Here is a 21,424-nt window from a genome sequence, read left to right as displayed (position 1 = left end):
CACTGCTTCTCTTTCTGTCTCTCTGTCTCTCTCCATCACTTTCTTCCTCCATCTTGATCTCTTACTCTTTCTTACTATCCCCTCTCTATTCTCTCTTCTTCTGTCTCATACTCTCTCCTCTTCTCTCTTCTCTTCTTCTTCTCTGCTTCTTTTTTTCTATTTCTTTTTTTCTTTCTTTTTTCTTTTTTCTTTCTTCCCTCCTTCCTTCTTTCCTTCCTTTTTTCTTCTTCTTTCTTCTTTTTTCCTTTCTTTCTTCTTATTTATTTTTCTCCTTCCTTTCTTTTTTCCTCTTTCTTTCTTTCTTCTCCTTCTTCTCCTTCTTCTTCTTCTTCTTCTTCTTCTTCTTCTTCTTCTTCTTCTTCTTCTTCTCTCTCACTCTCCCCTCATCCCCTTTCTTGTGGTCTCATCAGTGTGGGATATTTCTCCCCCAAACTCAGAGTAGAACACAACAGTCTTTAACTTACAGTGTTAGAATGTTGCTTAAGACTCAGGAAGGTTAAATGACTTACTCATGGTCACACAGCTAGTAAATGTTAGCACCAGGATCTGAACCCAGGTAGTTTTGACTATATGTCTGATATTCTATCTATTTATTCTGCCAGGCTATCTTCTTACATATATGTGGGGAGAGGGGTCTTGCATTAAATGAATGGTGCAGTAGTTGGGGGAAAACAATACAATATAAACAATATAAAGAGACTTTAGTTTTAGGTCTTTCTTCTCCACTAAGTAGCTGTAGATGTAGAATAGGTTTAAAACAATTGCTTTGCTGCAGTAAGGGCCCATTTGAGATTACATAATAAAAATCTGTGGTGGATCCAGTCAACAAACTTTTAAAATTTTCTCCACTATCATTTAGCAATACACATGTAGAATCAAAAACAGGAAATGATAGGAGTAATCCAGCATTATGGCTTAGCAGGGCAAGATTGACATTAGGAGAAGGGAGAGAAATTTTGTTCCAAATTAGTGGTGGTGAAGTGGAAAAAAATATACTAGCTAATTGTAAGGATAGCTCAGTTCATGATCTGTTCTACCTCTAAGTAGCTGTGTGATCCTAGTCAAATCACTTGATATTTCTAAGAATATTTGCCTATATGTAAAATGGTATAATAACTCCATCCCTGACTTCCTCCTGGGGTTGTGGCAAAAGTACAATTAAATAATGTATGAAAATGCAAATTGGAAAGCATAAAGGATCATTCAAGCTATATTGGAGAAAAAGATTTATATGAAAGCAGTTCATTGCTCAGCATGGATATGATGACAATTATGGACTATGAAGAAGATAGAACTATTAAATTCTTAATTTTTCCCTGTTTTCTCTGCCTACAACAATGATCTTCAAATCAAAAAAGATAGAAGGAAATGATTAAGAGGGAGTTGAAACCTTAAATAAGAACTGAATTACCCAGATAATGCAGAAACAGTAATACCCAGGTAAGCAAATTGCAAATTATTTTTAATCTGAGTTCTTTAGGAAGTTGCCTCATTTTGCCACCTTATCCAGGAAGTTTTACTTGTAAGCGCTATCTGTGCTCACTTCCTAAGTTGTCTATTTGTATGCAACTCTGATTCTGAATAAGCAAATCATTTTGCCCATGAGATAGTATGTACCGTTTAGCAGAAGAAACTTCCTCCAGGCCTCTCATACATCCTTCCCATCCTTTCTATTAATATTTGTTCTCTCTTTGCTCTGGACTTCTTGGCCTAACTCAGGAAGACCCTATGGCTTTCAGCTCCCTACTTCTTTACTACAGTTGAGCAATCTAACCCATTAGGAAGATAGGCCAAAGGTGTCATTTTAAAATAGCTTCTGCAGAGAGGTAGCATGAAATAATAATGACAAGACTAAGAGACAAGTCACCTAGTTTCTAGTTCAGTCTCTACAACTGAATTACCCTTCTCTCTTTTCTCTATTGGCTTCGGTTTCTACTGCAGAATGGGAGTGTTGAAATGAATTATCTCTAAGGTTCCATCCAACTCTGATATTCCAGGACCTGGACTATGCAATTTAAGTGAAATGCAGGTTGGTTTGTTTTTTTTTTCTTTTTGTCTTACATTATCTAGATGGTTGTTCCATTTTTTGTTTGTTTTTTTGAATTTTTTTTTTTTGGCCACCAGGATCACATTGCCTTTATGTTAAGTAGGGACTACTTTGTTATTTTAAGTGACTTATTCCCCAGGGTATTTTCTAGACTATGGGATCTCAGCCTGTTTTGTGTCATGGACCCCTTTAGCAATCCGGTAAAACTGAAACCCTTCTAAAAATAATGTTTTAAATGTATAAATAAAATACATAGGATTGCAAAGGAAGTCAAATATACTGAAGTACAATTATTACAATAATTTTTCTTTTAGACAATTGGGGTTAAGCGACTTGCCCAGGGTCACACAGGTAGTAAGCATCAAATGTTTGGTCTGAGGCCAGATTTGAGCTCAGGTCCTCTTGACCGGCCAGTGCTCTATCCATTGCGCCACCTAGCTGCCCCAGTTGCAACAGTTTTAAAAACCAGTTAGTTCACAGTCTTGTGGTTAAGAACCTCTTCACTAGACTTAAAAATATATAAACAGAATCACTTGAGATTGTTTTAAGTAAGATATCCATCAGCTTGGAAGGTTCAGCCTCCTCCTGATCCTGCATTAACACACACACACACACACACACACACACACACACACACACACTTCTTCCCATGGAAAGTCACAGGAAAATTAGTCTACATTTTGAACTCTGTCACAAAGACTAGTCCTCATGCAACAGAAGTTCCCAGTTTTACACACAATCTTTTTAGTTTGTGTTTCTTCTTTGTTCATTGAAATACTTTTGTTTATTTAAAATTAAGTTCAAATGAAAAAGAAAGGCTAGGACCTGTCTAGTTTTCTCCCAAGATACTAAGAAGAGCCCTTTTAATGTCTATTATTTTTGGAAGGGGACTAAAATACATTACCCTCAACTGGGAAAGCAGTGATGGAGCTGATGGAGCACAGGACCAGTGAAAGCAGCCACATCTTGGGAGCAGTGGTTTCCCACATGGCTGGTTCAGGGATCTGAACTTTCCTTCAGAGTCACTGGTGCTTTTATAATGCACTAGGGCTAACTAGATGAATTAGTGATTAAAGGGTGGAAAATTAAATCTCATACAATCAAGAAAGGAATTTGCCTCCTTCTAATGCTAATCTTGGAAAGATGGTATCAGTGATGGCATCTTAAAGTTACACCCCTTTATAACTCACCCTCTTCATTTTTATAGCTCTAATTCTAAAATGCTCATAGTAAAAACTCAATACCCATGTCAATAGGCAAAGCCAAAATTATAGAAAGTCCTTTTTAATCCTGAATTCCATCTGAATGCACATAGCTTAATGTCTGGTGTGCAAACTGTGGGCCTAGAAAGCTGACTCATTCTTGCTGGCCAAGTGACCTTTAAGGACTGTCCTAATTTCTCACTTTTCTTTCCTCTTCAGAGAATCAGAGTCCTTTGGGGAAAGACTGCTATTTGTAAACAAAAGCCTGAGTAAAGTATGGGAAAAGAGGAAAGAAAAAAGGACATGCAGCTGTCCTCAAGGTAGATAAAATTTATGGGGGAAAGACAGTCACATTTGTAAAACAAAGCATAAAAATTGCAACATGAAAGAAATAATCATTTAAATTTCTCTAAATTTTATGCTTTGTAAATCATTTTTATTGTGCTATAACATGGTTAATTACGGCTGTACTTTCTGAGGTATAGGCCTTTGTTTTGCCCCTTCCTAATGTTCTCTGATAGCCTGAGGGAAGTTGGAGACTCTTCCATTATATCAAATTCCATTGATTGTATCCCTCTCACAATTTTAGGGGTTAAGTGACTAGCATCTCAGTTTCATTTAACTATTCAGCATTGGATTCCTTTAAAGGTATAGCAACAATGTACAAACATTTCCCTTAAAACCTTGGGGACATAATGCCTCTTACTCCTTCTACTCCTTAGTTTCTGGGAAAGAGCGAGGCCTTATACTTTAACTGAGTTCCTTCATAGTTCATAGTTCATAGAACTTAGTTCCACCAAGTTAAAATCCAGAGTTTCATTGGGCTAGCCATTTCAAGACTTTGATTCTTGGGGATTCCTTTTTGGGATGGCTGTAACAAAAGTTTATATTCCTATAATTCCATGACTCTAGCTCCTGGGTTGGAGATTCCAATCCCTGTAAACATAATGGAGAAAATGCAGGAAAGAATAAAACCCTATCCTAAATTTCTCTGATGCACTTGGGACTAGAGAGGAAGGACAGGAAGGAAATATCCCCCAGGACCTCCTCTTTTACCATATGATATGAGAGAAGGAGTTCACCTTCAAATGAAAATTCAGGAAAAAGCCATCTGAACTTCTCACTCAGGCCACATTAAAGATGTTCACTGGTCCAGCTATTTGGACAACAGAAAAGATCACTCTCAACCATGTGGTAGGTCAATGTAGAATGTCTACACACACTTCAATCCTCCAGTCTCCTGGAAGCATGTACCCAGTGTCTTCCATGCAGGCAATGACACCTTAGGTAATATGCACATGCACCAAAGTTCCATAAAACTGACATTAACAAACACCAAATAAGATGAGTATTTGACATAAAAAGCAGAATAGAAAAAAAATTGCATGTACAATCTCTATCAACATCTTGCATACTATCAAATATACAACAAATTTAATATGTAATATTCAAAATTCCTCAAATGATTCATATGATTCCTACTGTCTGTATTTCTCTCATCTGTACATCTTGAAAATGCATCAAGGACCTTCTTTTCTTCTTCTTTTCTTCTTCTTTTCCTCATTTTGTTAACTCCATTGCTAGAACCCCTACTACATAAATGCCCATCTCCAAATGGAAAGAAAGAAAACAAGTGCCTGTATCAAATACAAAGAGTTAAAGAAAGCAAATCTCCACATTGGCCATTTTGAGAATATATGTCTCACTACGCACTTTGAGTTCATTACCTTACTCTCAGGAAGGGGGCAGCATGCTTCTTCACTGCTCTGGAATACTCATAGGTTATTGCAATGATTAGAGTTCTTAAGTCATTCTTTACAATGTTGTTTTTATTGTATAAATTATTTCCCTGACTATAAATAATTCTTCCCCTCTTTTTATCTGAAAGTGTCTCTTTTATAATTTCTTTCAGTGCAGTATTATTCTGTTACAGTCATATATCATCATTTGTTCAGCCATCCCCCAACTAATGGATACTTCATTAGTTTTGAGTCTTATGCCACTACAAAAATACAATAAATATTTATATGTATATATATATATGTATATATACATACATATATATAAATATGTATATAAATATATATATATATAAATATGTATATATAAATATATATATATATATATATATATATATATATATATATATATATATATATATATATATATATAACCTTTACCACTTTCTTTAATCTTTTTTTGATATATAATCCTAGTAAAGCTCAACCTTGGGTCAAAAGGTATGCACAGTTCAGTGGCTTTGGAGGTATTCCAAATTGCTTTGCTGTATAGCTGGATCAATTCACAAGTCCTACTGATGTTGCATGGCTCTGAGGAGTCCACAGGAATATCTTTTTATCAAGTGATTTTGGTTCATTTTCCTTCATAAGGTAACACTTGTTTTGGATTTTTTTTTATATTTTACTTCGTCTTCCTTCTGCTTTCTATTAATCTGCTTATTAGCTAGACTTTTACTATGACATTCTCTTGAGTTTTCAATTTTTTCATTGTTTTCTTGTATTGCCAGGCACTTGTCTTTGATTTTCCCCCTTATTCACTGACACCCCCTTCCCTTCAGCTGCTGTCTGGAGTAAGCTCTGGAGGGAGAGGACTGTCTTCCATTCGTTCAGATTTTGATGTTCCTTTCCCCACTGGATGACTCTGTGCTACATGCAGATTACATCTTCTGACTCCTCTCTTCCAATTGCTTTATATTTCCTTCCTGTGGCTGGGCAGAATCTGTGTACCAACTTTTATGGGATAAGAGAGTGAATTCCAGCCTGAGTCACTTCCTTGAGGGGAGCAGGAAGGAAGGAATAAATCGTGGGTTTGAGGGTTTCCTTGAATTCATGTACTGAGCATATAGAGTGAGTTGGGGGTAGAGATGCTAGAGAGGGAGCTTTAAGTATTTTACGTTCACTAATGTGATTTCAAAAGGCTTTTACCTTAGGTGGTTTTTCTATCTTTTGTTCTGTAAATTCCACTTTAGTTACCCTATATCTAGCAGAAAAAAAATATTTTTCTAAGGTTTCAAGTTGCTGAAAGAAACTACTTTGCCATCTGACTGATCATATGTTCTGGATCCAGATTTAAAAAAAAAAAAAGTTGAGACCTACCAGAAAGCAAACACAGAAGTTTCAGGTATAGACAGAGAAGAAAGTCAGAAACATATGCATATGTGTACACAAACACACACACACACAGAGTAGATCTAGACTGAGAAAAGGAGAAGGACATAGAAAGGCTGGGTTATATGTGTTTGAGTGCGTGGAGAGTGGCCTGTACAGCCATTTGTTCTGTACAGGAAATTACATGCAGATGCTCTGTTCTCAGAAAGACACACGTAGAGATAAACATATCCTCAACGAGAGAAAGAAAAAATAAATTTGAGATGCTGTTGATTAAAGACAGGATAGGACTAGTGGAGACGTCCAGATTCACCAGGATTTAAAGACAGGCTACAAAGTTGCATCATCTGCATAAGCCGAAAAGAAAGAAAAATCAGCAGCAGAAGAGACCGTATGTTTCAAAAAGGAAGCTAAACATGTCTCTTTTCTAGAACCATATCCATATTACATATCCATATGTAATATTGGAACTGTTTTGGGGAAGGAAGGGAATATGGAAATACTAAAAGGGAGGGGTAGTTGAATTCTGGAAAGGAGAACAGGGTTTTCCTGATGACTGAAGATCACAGATATGCCCTTGTGTGTCCTACTGCTTAAGTAATTAGAGGTCATTTGCTATTACCCCAATTCAAGTGCTATAGTGTGGTGAAGGGCATTTGATTTGGACTCAGAGGTCCCAGATTTGAATCATGGCTCCACTACTTCCTCCCAATTTGATGGTACAGAAGTTATTTCACCTTCTCAAGCCTCAATTGCCTCATTTTTAAGATGAGGAGAACTGGTCTATAGATTATGCAAGGTCACTTCCAGCTCTAAATCCTATTAACATACAGGGAAAGGAAGGAATAGAGCATATAGAACATGTCTAAAGAGAGACACTGAGCATAGAACAGCCTCCAGAGTTAAACCCATGGGATCTGAGATTGAAAGCTTCATTGTACTCCTCTGAGAGACCATTTAAAACAGAGAAAAGGAAAATTAAAAAGGTCTGAATTAAAAGTGTAGAGTTAATTTGCTCATTTCTCTGATACTTACATCACCTGTACTTGTTAATAATTATATAGACCATTTTAAAAAATAAACCTATTAGACATTCAAAATGACTTTAGTAAAAATCTATTGAGTTCAAAGCACTATGTTAGGTGCTAGATTATTAGGCTTTACGAGATAACAAAAGTTTTATAGATGCAGAATTGAAAATCTCAATCTAAATATTACATTTGTGATCCTTGCTCCTAAGGAATGTAGGAATTATTCTTTTTTTTAGGTCACAATAACATTATTTTTAATTTATTATATACTTATATTTAAATAATAAATACATAGTTATTTGCGTTAAAAATGAATCTCCAACAATATCTTTGTATGCCCTTCTGTATTTTTTAATTTGTCTCTATATTTCTGTATCATAACTTTCAATAAAATCTTTATAGTGTGAGCATAATATTTCAAATATTTTCTTTTTTTTTATTTTGCATTCATATTAAACATTTCTGCATTAGTCATGTTGTAAGCAAAGAATCAGAACAAAAGGGGAAAGACAAAAGAAAAGACAAAACAACCCCAAAAAAAGAAAATAGTACGTTTCAATCTGCATTCAGACTCCATAATTCTTTCTCTGGGTGGGGATAGCATTTTCCATCATGAGTCTTTTAGAATTGTCTTAGATCATTGCATTGCTAAGAAGAAGTAAGTCTATCAAAGTCAGTCATCACACAAAGTTGTTGTGATTGTGTATAATGTTCTCATGGTTCTGCTCACTTCACTCAGCATCAGTTCATGCAAGTCTTTCTAGGTTTTTCTGAAATCTGCCTGTTCATCATTTCTTATGGAACAATAGTATTCCATTACATTCATGCACACAACTTGTTCAGCCATTCCCCAATTGATGGGCACTCCCTCAATTTAAAATTCTATGCCACCACAAAAAGAACTGCTATAAATATTTTTGTACATGAGGGTCCTTTTCCCTTTTTTAAAAAAATGTTCTGTTTGGGATACAGACCAAGTAGTAGTATTGCTGGATCACAAGATAAGCACAGTTTGATTGCCCTTTGACATAGTTCCAAACTGCTCTCCAGAATGGTTGGATCAGTTCACAATGCCATCAACAATCCATTAGTGTTTCAATTTTCCACACCTTCTCCAACACTTATCATTTTCATGTTTTGTAATGTTAGTCAATTTGATAGCTGTGATGTGGCACCTCAGAGTTTTAATTTGCATTTCTCTAATCAATGGCAATTTAGAGCATTTTTTCATTTGACTATAGATAGCTTTAGTTTCTTCATCTGAAAACTGCCTGTTCATATCCTTTGACCATTTATCAATTGGGGAATTACTTGCATTCTTATAATTTTGACTCAGTTCTGTATGTATTTTAGAGATGAGGCCTTTATCAGAGACATTGGCTATAAAAATTGTTTCCCAGCTTTCTGCTTCCCTTCTAATCTTGATTGCATTGGCTTTCTTTGTGCAAACCCTTCTAAATTTAATTAATTTAAATTATTTAAATTTTTATTTAATTAAATCAATTTAATTTGATAATTTAATCAAAATTATCCATATTGCATTTCATAATGTTCTCTATCTCTTGTTTGGGTCATAAATTTTTCCATTCCCCATAGATCTGACAGGTCGATTATTCCTTGTTCTCCTAATTTGCTTATGATATCATCCTTTATGTCTAAATCATGTACCCAGTTTAACCTTATCTTGGCATATGGTGTAAGATGTTGGTCTATGCCTAGTTTTTGCTGTATTCTTTTCTAGTTTTCCCAGTAGATTTTGTCAAATAGTGGGTCCTTATCCAAGAAGCTAGAGTTTTGGGGTTTACCAAATAGTAGATTATTACAGTTTTTGACTACCATGTCTTGTGTACCTAACCTATTCCACTGATTCACCATTCTATTTCTAAGCCAGTACCAAACAGTTTTGATGTTTGCTACTTTATAATACAGTTTTAGATCTGTTATGGCTAGGCCACCTTCCCTAGCATTTCTTTTCATTAGTTTTCTTAATATTCTAGACTTTTTGTTCTTCCAGATGAATTTTGTTATTATTCTATCTAGTTTTATAGAGTAAGTCTTTGGTAGTTTCATTGGAATGGCACCAAATAAGTAAATTAATTCAGGTAGAATTGTCATTTCATTATATTAGCTCAGACTTCTCATGAGCAACTGATATTTGTCCAATTATTTAGATCTGACTTTATTTGTATGAAAAGTGTTTTGCAATTGTATTCATATAGTTCCTGGGTTTGTCTTGGAAGGTAGACTCCCAAATATTTTATAGTGTCTACACTTACTTTAAATGGAATTTCTCTTTCTATCTCTTCCTGCTTCAAAATCTTTTATTCATGAGATAAACACAAACACACACACAAAGAAAAGAAGATCAAAGCAGGAGATCTTATACAATTACAAAAAAAATTTTAAAAAAACAAAATTGAAAAACTTAAGAAGTGTGATCATTGCAATCATTAATCATGATGTATGCCACCCACCTCCTGATGTACTCAGGGTACAAAATGAGTCATACATATTTTGGGCTTTGATAATGCAGGACTTTATTTTCCTTAGTATGCGTATTTGCTTCAAGGGTTTTGTTTTGCTTTGTTTTATTGGGAGTGGTGGTAGTTGATGCTGCTGCTATTGTTTTTGGGAAGAGGGGATGAAGAACAGAAAATAGCTTTTTGTAATAGAAAAATTAACAAGCCATAAATGAACTCCTAAAGGTAAAAAACCCCTAGGACCAGATGGATTAAGAAGTATATCCTATCAGGCATTCAAAATAATTAATTCCAATATCATGTAAACAATTTGAAAAATAAGACGAGAAAAGATGCTACCAAATTCCTTCAATGATACAAATATGGTCTTCATACTTAAGCCAGACAGAATCAAAATTAAAAAAATAAAACTATAGGCCAATATAACTAACACATATTTGTTAAGAAATGTTAAACATATTAGCAAAAAAGATACTGAAGAGGTCTAGAGGTTTCGGGGTACTGCTGGAACCCCAAGATCGCAGTACTGGGCCCTGCCTGAAAAAATTCAACTCAAATCTTCTTCAGCCAGAGGAAAAGTTTATTAGTAATAAAACACATAGGCCAGCTGACGCCCATAAGGACAGGAGGGCATGAGAAGGTCTCAGCCTAGTGGGCCTGAGATTCTCAGCCCCAAATAAGGGCCGGGGTAGATCTTATATACTTTGGGTGACCAGGGAAGGGTCTGGGAAAATGGTCTGGGAAAAGGGTCTGGGTGAGAATTCCCAGAGATTGGAATGTCTAAGAGATTGAATAGACAATGTGAATAGACAATGAAGGAACTGAAAGGTATCTGAATGAGATTAAAAGGTAGGCTAAGGGTTTCAAAGGCAGATGAGGGGCTGGGGTCTGTAGACAAGGGGAGCCAAATTCCCTTTGGGGCAAGGGGAGAAGACCTGGGCTTGGGCCACATCCCATCATTCCCCCCTCAAACAAATTTGAACCAAATTCTTTTGGGGAGAGGGGCAAAGTCTTGATTTCTGAAACTGCTTCCTGCTGGCAAGGGGCATAGAGCTGTCCCTGCCTCTCTGGGTCCTGTTTGAGGGGTCAAACATGAAAACCTGGCTGATGCAAGGTTCAGCAGGCTAGAATCCTTGGGTTGGTATACAGCTTGAGCAGTCATCTGAAAATTTATGGCTTCAACCTTAGAAGAAAGGAATCTGACAAGGATATTTAGTAAACATGGACCAAACAAACAGAAAAATATGATCAGTAGTGGAATGAGAATAGGAACCAATATAGAAAGAAGCCAGGACTCCCATGAAAAAGATTTTTGAGCACTAAAGTTATTGTGAATTTCTTGCATCCAACTAACTTTTTCCAAAATATGAGCAGTGCAGAACTCTGTCTGCCCAGAGTTGTTATACATGCAACAAAATGTGTTTGCTAAAGCACATACACTCCCACTGGAGGCAAGCAAGTAGTTTAGAGCTATTCTATTATCTAGAACTACTTTAGCTAAGGAAACTAAAGATTGCTGGATTTCCTGGAGACCATAAGCTGTCACATTTGCCAACTGGTCAATAGTCTCTGTAAGGTTAGAGAGAATATGTTCATGCTGTAAGTTACACCAGGACATAAGATAGTGTGCTCCCTTTTTAAGAGACCAGGGGACATTTCCCCAAAATCCATGCTTTGCCTTTAAGTTAGAGACGATGGGCTGTTTGGCATTGAAAATGGAGAAGGGCAGTGCTAAAAATCCGAGGGTACACACCCAGAAGTCTTCATAGGGTGTCAAACATTGAGTGACCAAAACAGTAGTTCTGGGGCCTTGCCATGTGTTGGCACTTTGTCTCACCTTTTCCCCAAAATTCTTGTCACTAGTGGTATCTGCACAGGTAGTGCAGGTCAAAATATTAGCAGAAACTCTAACAAGCCCTCCCTCCACAGGGGTGTTAACTTGTCTAGTGGCCTTGCAGCTTGTCTCCCAAGTATGGGAATATTCCCCTTCAGAAAAGCAAAGTATTGATACAGAGAGAGTGGCCCATAGAGAAGTGGCAAGCATAAATGGAGTGGCATAAACTTCTGAGAAAGTCATATTGGGAAGGGGACTTTGTGGAGATGAGAGTTACCGTGTGGATGTGAGCATTCTAAAGAGTTCCCAGTTTAACTAAGGAAATATTTCCCCACTTTAAGAGGCTTCCTCAATTAGAATGACTGTAGCAGCCACCACCAGGAAGCTAGAAGGCTTTCCAGTGGCTCCTAAGGACTGAGTTAGGAGTGTGGAGGTCAATTTCAATTTAGATTTTAAAATCACAAAAGCCTGGTCTGGGCCCCACTCTTGAGAGAGTGAGTCAGGGCCCAGAGGACAGTCATAAAGGGGCTTAACCATCAAACTATTATCAGAGATCCAGAGTCTATCCATGCCTAGAAAAGTACAAAATTCTTTCTTAGTGGCCAGGACCAGGAGTTGCTGGCCCAGAAACTTTACAGACTGGCATGCTATCTGGACTTTGTTCAAAGAGACCCTGTAGCCTTGAGTTCCCAAGAAATTAAGCACTCCTGAGGCAATGGACAAAGAAACCTCCTGGGTGGGGCCACAAATACAGCGATAGGTAAATACTTTAGGGTCTCGGAGGTAAACAATGGCTGGGGTGGCAAAAGTATCCCAAATTGTCTCCCACAGTTCCAGGGGAACAGGGGGAGGTCTGGCACACAGAGGGAAAAGGGACATGGGAGGCTTAACTAGAGAAAATTGGCTCCCCAACTTCACCATCAGGTTCCTTCCCAAGGAGGGGGCAGGACAAGAGGAGAGCATAAGGGAGGAGTGTTTAAACAACAGATTCTCAAATAGGCAGGGGGAGGGGTATGTCTGGAGACATCCCTCAGTTACCTCTAGAATGCCCATGATGGGATGGGTCGAGGAGTGAATAGGGCCAGAATAATTGGTTAAAGCAAAGAACATAGTCATGATAAAGTGGGTAACCTTACCTTCAGCCTCGATTTCTGCCCAGGGCTTGATGAGAGAGATGTAGAAAGTGGGAGTGTGGCCCTCACCCAGGCTCCCTTGTCCTCCCCAGTCTTGAGAAGACTGGAGGACAGGGTACTGGGGGGCTGCTTTACCACTTCTCGGGGACAATCCTTCCTCCAATGTCCCTCCTGGTCACATCTTGGGCAAAGTCCTGGAGGTGTCTGTCTTGGGGGCTTCCTCCAAGGGGCGCCCTAGAGGGGCACTTCTGGACCAGTGAGCCTCCAGTGGCCTCCCCTGCCCAAGTTGCTGAGCATCAGAAGCAGGTTTTCCCACTGCCCAAGTTGCCAGGAACACCCTTGGGTCTTTCCCTGACCATGGCAGCAGCCAGGAATCAAGCTTGTTCTTTGTTTCTAGCCCTCTGCCTGCGTTCTTTCTCCTCTGCTGCAACTAGGTCCCTGTTGTTAAAGACTCCAAAGTCAATCTCCAATAACTGAGCCTAAGGTGTTTGGGGTCCCATTGCCAATTTCTGTAAGTTTCCTCCTAATATCTGGGGCAGATTGGTTAATGAAATACATGCTAAGGATTGCTGCCCCTTCTGTAGAGTTAGGATCTAAATTCGTGTACTTTTTAATGCCTTCTACTAGCCTATCTTGGAAAAGGTCAGGGTTTTCCTTTTCTTCCTGAGTAATTCCCTTAATCTTTTGAAAGTTTACCTGCTTTCAAAAGGCCATTTTCAGGGCCTTCTAAGAGGCAAATTATCATGTAGTCTCTCTTTCCCCTATCCTCACTCTTCTGATAATCCTATCCCAGATCACTAGCAGGAACAGCGGCTATTTCTGGGGGGTATTTTGTGGGGTCATCACTAGGAAAATGATCCCCAGAGTTTTGGGCTTGTTCCCAGATTCTCTTCCTCTCCTCAGTGGTACAACAGGTGGAGAAGAGGACATGCAAATCACCCCAAGAAAGTTCAAATTGTAGGGACACATCCCTGAAGCCTTCATTAAATTTATTTGGATCTTCAGAGTATCGACCCAGCTTTTCCTTAATGTGGGTGAGGTCTGAAATGGAGAATGGAACAAAGCACCCTAAGTGTCCCATTAGGAGATGTGGGTACTTCCCTTAAAGGAAAAAGCCCTGAAGGCCCTGTGGGAACAGGGGCTTGTGGGGGAGGGAGGGGGGAAGTCCCACTTCTCGTGAGTGAGGGACTGGAAAGTGCCGGCTGAACTGGCAAGGCCAAGGAATCCAGATGGCAAAGGGGAAGATTACCTGACACCAGAGGAGGGGATCAGGAGAGAAGACACCACTTTGATACCCTTGTCTGGAACCTGAGAAGGGGTCTCGTCTGAAGTAGAGGTTTGGGGAGGAGGCAACAAGTTGAGAACCTTGTCTAGAGCTTGAGCTGGGGTCTCTCTGGAAGTAGAGGCTGGGGTGAGGCCCTTGCTCAAGGCTTGAGTAGAAGTGGCTTCTAGAGTAGGGGCCTGGGGAGGAAATGGAGGGACCAGAGGAGCAGAAGGGAGGGTCTGGGGAGAATGAGGAACAGCCGGAGAGGCCAGAGGACAATGGGGTGGAGATAGGTGCTGGAGAGGTGGTGCCAACCGAGGTTGGGAAGAGGGGGATGCCGTAACCCTAGGAGACATAAGAGGATTGTCCAAAAGGTCCATTTGGTCCCCACTCACCGCTAGTGCGGTGGCTCTAGCTACGAGCATCTTACAATCCTTTCTGAGAATGGGATCTCTAGAAACCTCAACAAAAGCCATTAAGTAAGAAATCTCCACCCATTTTCTTTCTCTGAGACAATATTTTTCTAACTCTGAGAGGGTCTTTACCCGTAATGTCCCAAAAAGGGGCCATGCCTCACAATTTTCCAGGTGATACTGAGGCCAAATGCTGTTACAAAAATGCACCAGCTTTTTCTTTTTAAGTTCTTTGCAGAAGCTAAGATTTTTCCAATTTAGTAAAAGACAGCCCAAAGGTGAGTTCTTAGGAAATGAAAAAGATAGACCTATTGTGGGCTTAGGGAAAAGAAAAAAAAAGGAAAAGAAAAAAAAAATATATATATCCAACAGTTTCCCAATTCCCTAGCGCCAGAGAACTGAGATGTTTGAATCTATGTTTCCTGATAGGGAGTCCATCCTCTATGCTAAGGAAGGTATATACCCAGGTCCAAGTGCTCAAGCAGAGGCACTGGACCAAAAAAACTAAAAAGTCAGGCGGAATTGGGGAGGGGGAGGCTTACCAGTGGTGGCTGAAGAAGAGTTTGAGATTTGGCAGCTATGTTCCTGGTGAGTGAACCATATGAAGAGGTCTAGAGGTTTCAGGGTACTGCTGGAACCCCAAGATTGCAGTACCAGGCCCTGCCTTAAAGAATTCAACTCAAATCTTCTTCAGCCAGAGGAAAAGTTTATTAGTGATAAAACACATAGGCCAAGTGATGCCCATAAGGACAGGAGGGCATGAGAAAGTCTCAGCCTAGTGGGCCTGAGATTCTCAGCCCCAAATAAAGGTCAGAGTAGATCTTATATACTTTGGGTGACCAGGGAAGGGTCTGGGAAAAGGGTCTGGGAAAAGGGTCTGGGTGAGAATTCCCAGAGATTGGAATGTCTAAGATATTGAATAGACAATGTGAATAGATAATGAAGGAACTGAAAGGTATCTGAATGAGATTAAAAGGCAGGCTAAGGCTTTCAAAGGCAGATGAAGGGCTGGGGCCTGTAGACAAGGGGAGCCAGATTCCTTTTGGGGCAAGGGGCAAAGGCTTGGGCTTGGGCCACACCCCATCAGATACTATAACATATCCCAAAGATTATGCATTATGCTTAACTTGAACTTGTACCAAAAGTATTTATTAGAAACAAGGAAAACAAAAATCATATAATCGTATTAACAGTTACAGAAAAGGTTTTTGAGAAGATACAAAACTTACTCCTGTCATAAATACAACAAAAGAGGAATGAACAAATATTTCCTTAATATGCTAAGTAGCACTTTAGGCCAGCATTAAGTGTAATGCAAATAAATAGAGTCCTTTCCAATAAGATCACAGATAAAAATAAGGATTTTCACTATTTCCATTATTATGCTATGGTGCTAGAAATGTTTGCTATAGTAATGACAGAGAATAAGCATAGGCAATAGAAAATGAAATCTTAGAGAACTCAAGTCAAATAAAAATTAATTGAAATTGAAAACTTTAGCAAAGTTGCAGGAAATAATATAAATCCACACAAGTCATTATCATTTCTGTATATTTCCAACAAAATCCAGCAGAAAGCAATAGCAAGAGAAATTCCATTTAAAACAGCTACAAAATGTGGAAAATATTAAGGAGTCTACTTAATAAGACATGTAGCAACTATATGAATACAAGCACAAAATAATTATGTGAAGATAAACTAATGATGAAAAATGAAAAAAAAAGCAATAATATTTTTTTCATTTTTTTTTAGGCAATTGGGGTTAAGTGACTTGCCCAGGGTCACACAGCTAATAAGTGTCAAGTGTTTGGTATGAGGCTGGATTTGAACTTGGGTCTTCCTGACTTTCGGGCCGGTCCTCTATCTATTGTACCACCTAGGTGCCCCTAAGATCAATAATATTAAATAAAATTGAAAATGTATATAATGTTCCATACCTGTAAACTTCTCACTTTGGCCAAGTCGTGGTTGAAGGTACTTTCATATATCTACACTGAGTTCATAATCATTCTTTGTAATTTTTTGACATTTACTTTTAATTGTTGTCATTTTTCTTCCCATTTATATTATAGTCATCTTATTGTTTTCTTGGTTCTACTTATTTTACTTTCTATCAGTTCATCTAAGTCCTTCCATGCTTCTCTATGTCCACCATTTTTGTCATTTCTTCCAGTAGATTAATATTGTAGTAAAATGATCTATCACAATTTGCTTTTAGTGTTTTGCTCTCTAGAAAAAGCACTACTATAAATAGTTTACTGCTTATGGAGACTTTCTTCTTACTGGCACATATAAACTAACTTTCTTGCTATATAAGCACCTAGTAATACAATGTCTGCTTAGCAGAGGGTACATAGTAAGTGCTAAATAAATGTTCATCGAGAAAGAGGGGGAGATAGAATGGAGAGAAAGACACAGATAGCAACCATAACTGTGAATGTGAATGAGATGAACTCTCCATAAAATGGAAATGGGCAGCAGAATGCATTAAAAAGCATAATTCTACAATTTGTTGTTTACAAGAAACACAATTGAAACAGAGGGAAACACACACCAGAAAGGTAAAATGCTGGAGTAAAATATATTATGCTTCAGTTGAAGCAAAAAAAAAAAAAAGCAGGGGTAGCAATCCTGATCTCAGACAAACAAAAGCAAAAAATAGATCTTATTAAAAGAGATAAGGAAGGAAACTACATCCTACTAAAAGGCACCATAGACAATGAATTAACATAATTACTAAGCATATATGCACCAAGTGGTATAGCACCTAAATTCTTAAAGGAGATGTTCTGAGAATTACAGGAAGAAATAGACAGCAAAACTATACTAGTGAGGGACCTCAACCTCTTCCTCTCTGAACTTGATAGGGGGAGAAAATTTAAAACTCAAAACGTTATGGAAGTGAATGCTGAAAACTACAAAATAAATTAATAAAAAAATAAAATAAAAAACCAAATAAATGTTTATTGACTGGGTGAAAGAGCATGGAAATTTTAGTGATTTTATTTGCATAACTTCTAAATCTTCAGAATTAATATTTTTAATAATAAATAACTCCAATCCCAATGTACTACTGTGCCTATCTTCCCATAGCCCCTCCAACATTGATTATTCCAATTTTTTGTCATCTTTAACAGTTTGAGAGGATAAGATGAAACTCTAGAGTTGCTTTGATTTGTGTTTCTTTTATCATTTATAGGTTGAAGAGTCTTTCATATGGTTGGCAAGAATTTGTGTCTTTTGGGAACCATTTTTTCATATACAATATTCACATTTTGACCTCTTGTGCAGTAGTGCATGGCTTCTGGTTTTATACACACACATACACATACATGCTTATATACTATGTATTACATAATACACATATTATATAAAAATACATATTTTATACAGCTACATATTTTAATGATTGATATATTTAATAATTAATATTGTATGTTTGTATGTATATATTTATATGTACAATTATATGTTAATATATTATATAGAATATATGTGTATATTATGTATACACATGCACATTTACATTGATGTTCTATACATCTTGAATACTAAATCTTGATTGTAGATATTTGAGAGATCATTTAATACTGATTGTCCCAGGTTCCAGCAACAACTACTAGTAATAACTCTGGTGAAAATATTTATCGGGAAAAGCATTACTATTTTTTTTTCCAGGTTAGAGCTATTCAGCCATGGGAGACTGCTTATACTGCTGGAGGGAACTAGAGAAACTGAAGTCAAAATGAACAATTAAAGGCTTGTTATATAAGAGCCATAAGGCAACCTAACATCTTTAGGACTATGTCCATGGGCTCCTCCTTTTTTTTTTGTTGTTCTTTTGTTTGTTTGTTTTTGCTTAATATAATGTGCTATAATGGCTCAAGTAATTGTTTTACAGCCAGGAAAAGCTGTGATTTTCTGCAACAAAATGAAAAGCAGGCTCTCTGCTATCAACCCAAAGTGGTAAAACAGCTAAAAGTAAAACCTTATATTTTGGAAGATAAAATAATGCAGTGAATTCAAAAAACTGCTGAATTTAGAGTTAGTAGACCAAGGCTGAAATCCTACCCCTCCTGGCCCCATGAGATAATAAAAATATTAAAACAAAGTTAAAAGACTGATAAAATAGAAGAAAGTGTAAGTTATCACATAACAAAAAAAAAAAAAACACTGACCTGAAAAATAAATACGGAGAAATAAGTTCAGAATCATCAACTACCTGAAAGCCATGATCCAAAAAGAGCATATTCATTATATTTTAAGAAATCATAAAAGAAAACTTCCAAGATCTCATGGAAGAGGGCAATGTAAGAATAGAAAGAATCCACTGACCACCTCTTTAAACAAATCCCAAAATTAAAACTCCTAGGAATATTGTAACCAAAATCCAGGGCTTCTAGGTCAAAAGAAAAATACTATAAGTAGTAAGAAAGAATTCAAGTACAGAAGAATTGTAGTCAAAAATCACGCAAGACTAGAAGTCACAAGTATAAGGAGCAGAGAGCTTGAAATTTGGTATTGCAGAAGGCAATCATTACAGGCTTACAACCCAGAATATCTTGCCCAGAAAAACTGAGTGTAATCCTTCAGGGGCAAATAAATATCTTTAGTGAAATAGAGGTCTTCTAATTATCCTTGCTGAAAAAACCAAAGCTGTGAACAAACTTTGAAATACAAACACAGGAGTTGACTGAAACATAAAAAATATACACATATGAGTGAACAGTCATAAGAGACTTAATACAAACAGACTCTTTAGATTCTAATTTGGAGAGATAATACATGTATCCCAGCAGAATTGTATTATCATCAAGGATCATGGAGGGAGAAGTTTTGAAAGTTGTTATATTATGTTTTGGTGAACTTCAAATAAGAATGGAAATGAAGGAGAAAAAAATAGACTGGGAGGGCAGAGAGAGAAAGGAAGGATAGGACATCAATTTGCCCTCTCTTAAGTCTAAGTAAATCTAACAAAAAAAAGAAGATATGAATGGCATTTATTGAATTTTAGAAACATAAGATAAACTTGATCTCTGGAGATTATTGAATGAGAATTTAAAGGAGCATACAAATTTCTCAGTTGTGCATAGTACTTTCACAAAAATTGGCTATATATTAGCACATAAAAACCTTGCAAACAAATGCAGAAAAGCAGAAATATCAAATCATCCTTTGCAAATGATAATGCAATAAAATTATACTCAGTATTGAGCCTTTGAAAAAAAGAATTAAAAACTAATTGGAAACTAAATAAAAATCCTAAAGATTGGGTGGATCAAAGAACAAATGATAGAAATAATCAATTACTTCATTAAAGGTAATAGTAACAGTGAAACAACATGCTAAAAGTTTGGTAATGTAGCCAAAACAATATTTAAGGGAAAATTCCTATTTCTGAAACCTTTATTTTTTTTAATTCACCTTTATTGATGTGTTTTTATATCACCATAGTTTCCCCCAGGATTCCTCCCATTACCCCTCTGGTAGAGTCATCTCATATAACAAGTAGTATTTTTATAAACATTTTTCATTGTTAAAAAAAAGAACAGAGAAACAACAGATCAATGATTTAAGTATATAACTTTAAAAGCCTAGAAAACTGACAAAATAAAAACCGCAATTTAAAAACCAAAAAAGAAATTCTGAAAACAAAATATGAGATTAACAAAATTTTTTAAAAAGAATCAGTAAACAAAACTATTAACTGTTTTTAAAGCACTAATAAAATAGATAATTTTTTTTTATTGCTAACCATTTAGCTAACTTGACACTGAGGACCAGAGGAACACAAAGTGGCTGCACAAAGAATCCTAATTGTTGTCACATCCATACCAATGACTACAGTTATCCCTTACATATTGTGAGGGTTAGGGGCACAGCACCTCTGTGATCTAGAAAATCTGTATAAAATTTTTTGGCCCTCACTTCATTCCAGAGAAGAAGACTAATTTTTTTTCTTTTTCTTTTATGGGGTGTTCACAATACCTTATTGTATAATTTGAGTTGATATTATACAATACTATACATAAATTTTATGCATTTCTGAGTTTTTAAACTTTTTCCTGTGTCACCTGCTTGTCTTTGCATGTTGTCTGAGGCTTCCACAGAACTTCCAAAAAATTCCCATATGATTTCTCACGCCAACCCATGATATATGAGAACAGTGACAGGGAAAGTTACAGTGTGGAAGGGATAACAATACTTCTCATTTCTCCTTTGCTGTGGATTCAAGAATTTTCCATGCCCCATAGACTCTAACATCACAGTCAGCCTCAATCCTACACTCCTCACAGATAGTTTTGTCTCCTTCATCAAGGCAGCTGTAGTATAAATGTTTAAATACAGTTTTCAGAAATTTTCAAGATTTTTTTTTATTCTGGTGATTATGGAATGCTTGTTCTCCAAGTGAGTTCTGTTAGCACCTATACAATGAAATATGAGAAAATCATTTTTTTGAAGCACCTCAAAGAAACCATATGCAGATAGCAGGCCATAATCATTTGCATATTGCCTCCCCTAGTAGACTGTTAGCTCCTCTGTGAGAGGGGCTGGAATTGTCTTTTGCCTTTCTTTGACTATCTAGTGCTTAGCACAGTGCCTGAGGCATACTAGGTGCTTAATAAATATTAATAGCCTGACTCAGGAAATGTAGTCAAGCTCCTTTGTTTTCCAGAGGAGGAAATGGAGGCCCAAAGAACCCAGCAGTACATAGCTCTAAGAGTTCTTCTAACTAAAACATTCTATGAATAAAACACTAGATACTGCAATTAGGGAAAACAGAATATGAAAGGTAAGGTTAGAGTAGAAGGGGTGGAGCCAAGATGTCTGAGTAAAATCTGTGACTTGCTTGACCTTTCCCCAAAACCCCTCCAAATACCTGTAAAAAAAA

At 37.1% G+C, this 21,424-nt stretch overlaps 1 pseudogene; it reads right to left on the bottom strand.

Annotated features, from left to right (window-relative positions):
- Positions 1 to 14,544, bottom strand: part of LOC110207512 (liver carboxylesterase 1-like) — a 60,134-nt pseudogene extending 45,590 nt beyond the window's left edge.
- Between the last annotated feature and the right edge of the window lie 6,880 nt (positions 14,545 to 21,424).

This window comes from Phascolarctos cinereus, unplaced genomic scaffold (assembly GCF_003287225.1).
Source record: "Phascolarctos cinereus isolate Bilbo 61053 unplaced genomic scaffold, phaCin_HiC Scaffold_2;HRSCAF=192, whole genome shotgun sequence".
NCBI classification, from domain to species: Eukaryota; Metazoa; Chordata; class Mammalia; order Diprotodontia; family Phascolarctidae; genus Phascolarctos; species Phascolarctos cinereus.
The sequence above is the reverse complement of the archived record's forward strand: the minus strand, read 5'-3'. Positions and strand labels throughout refer to the sequence as shown.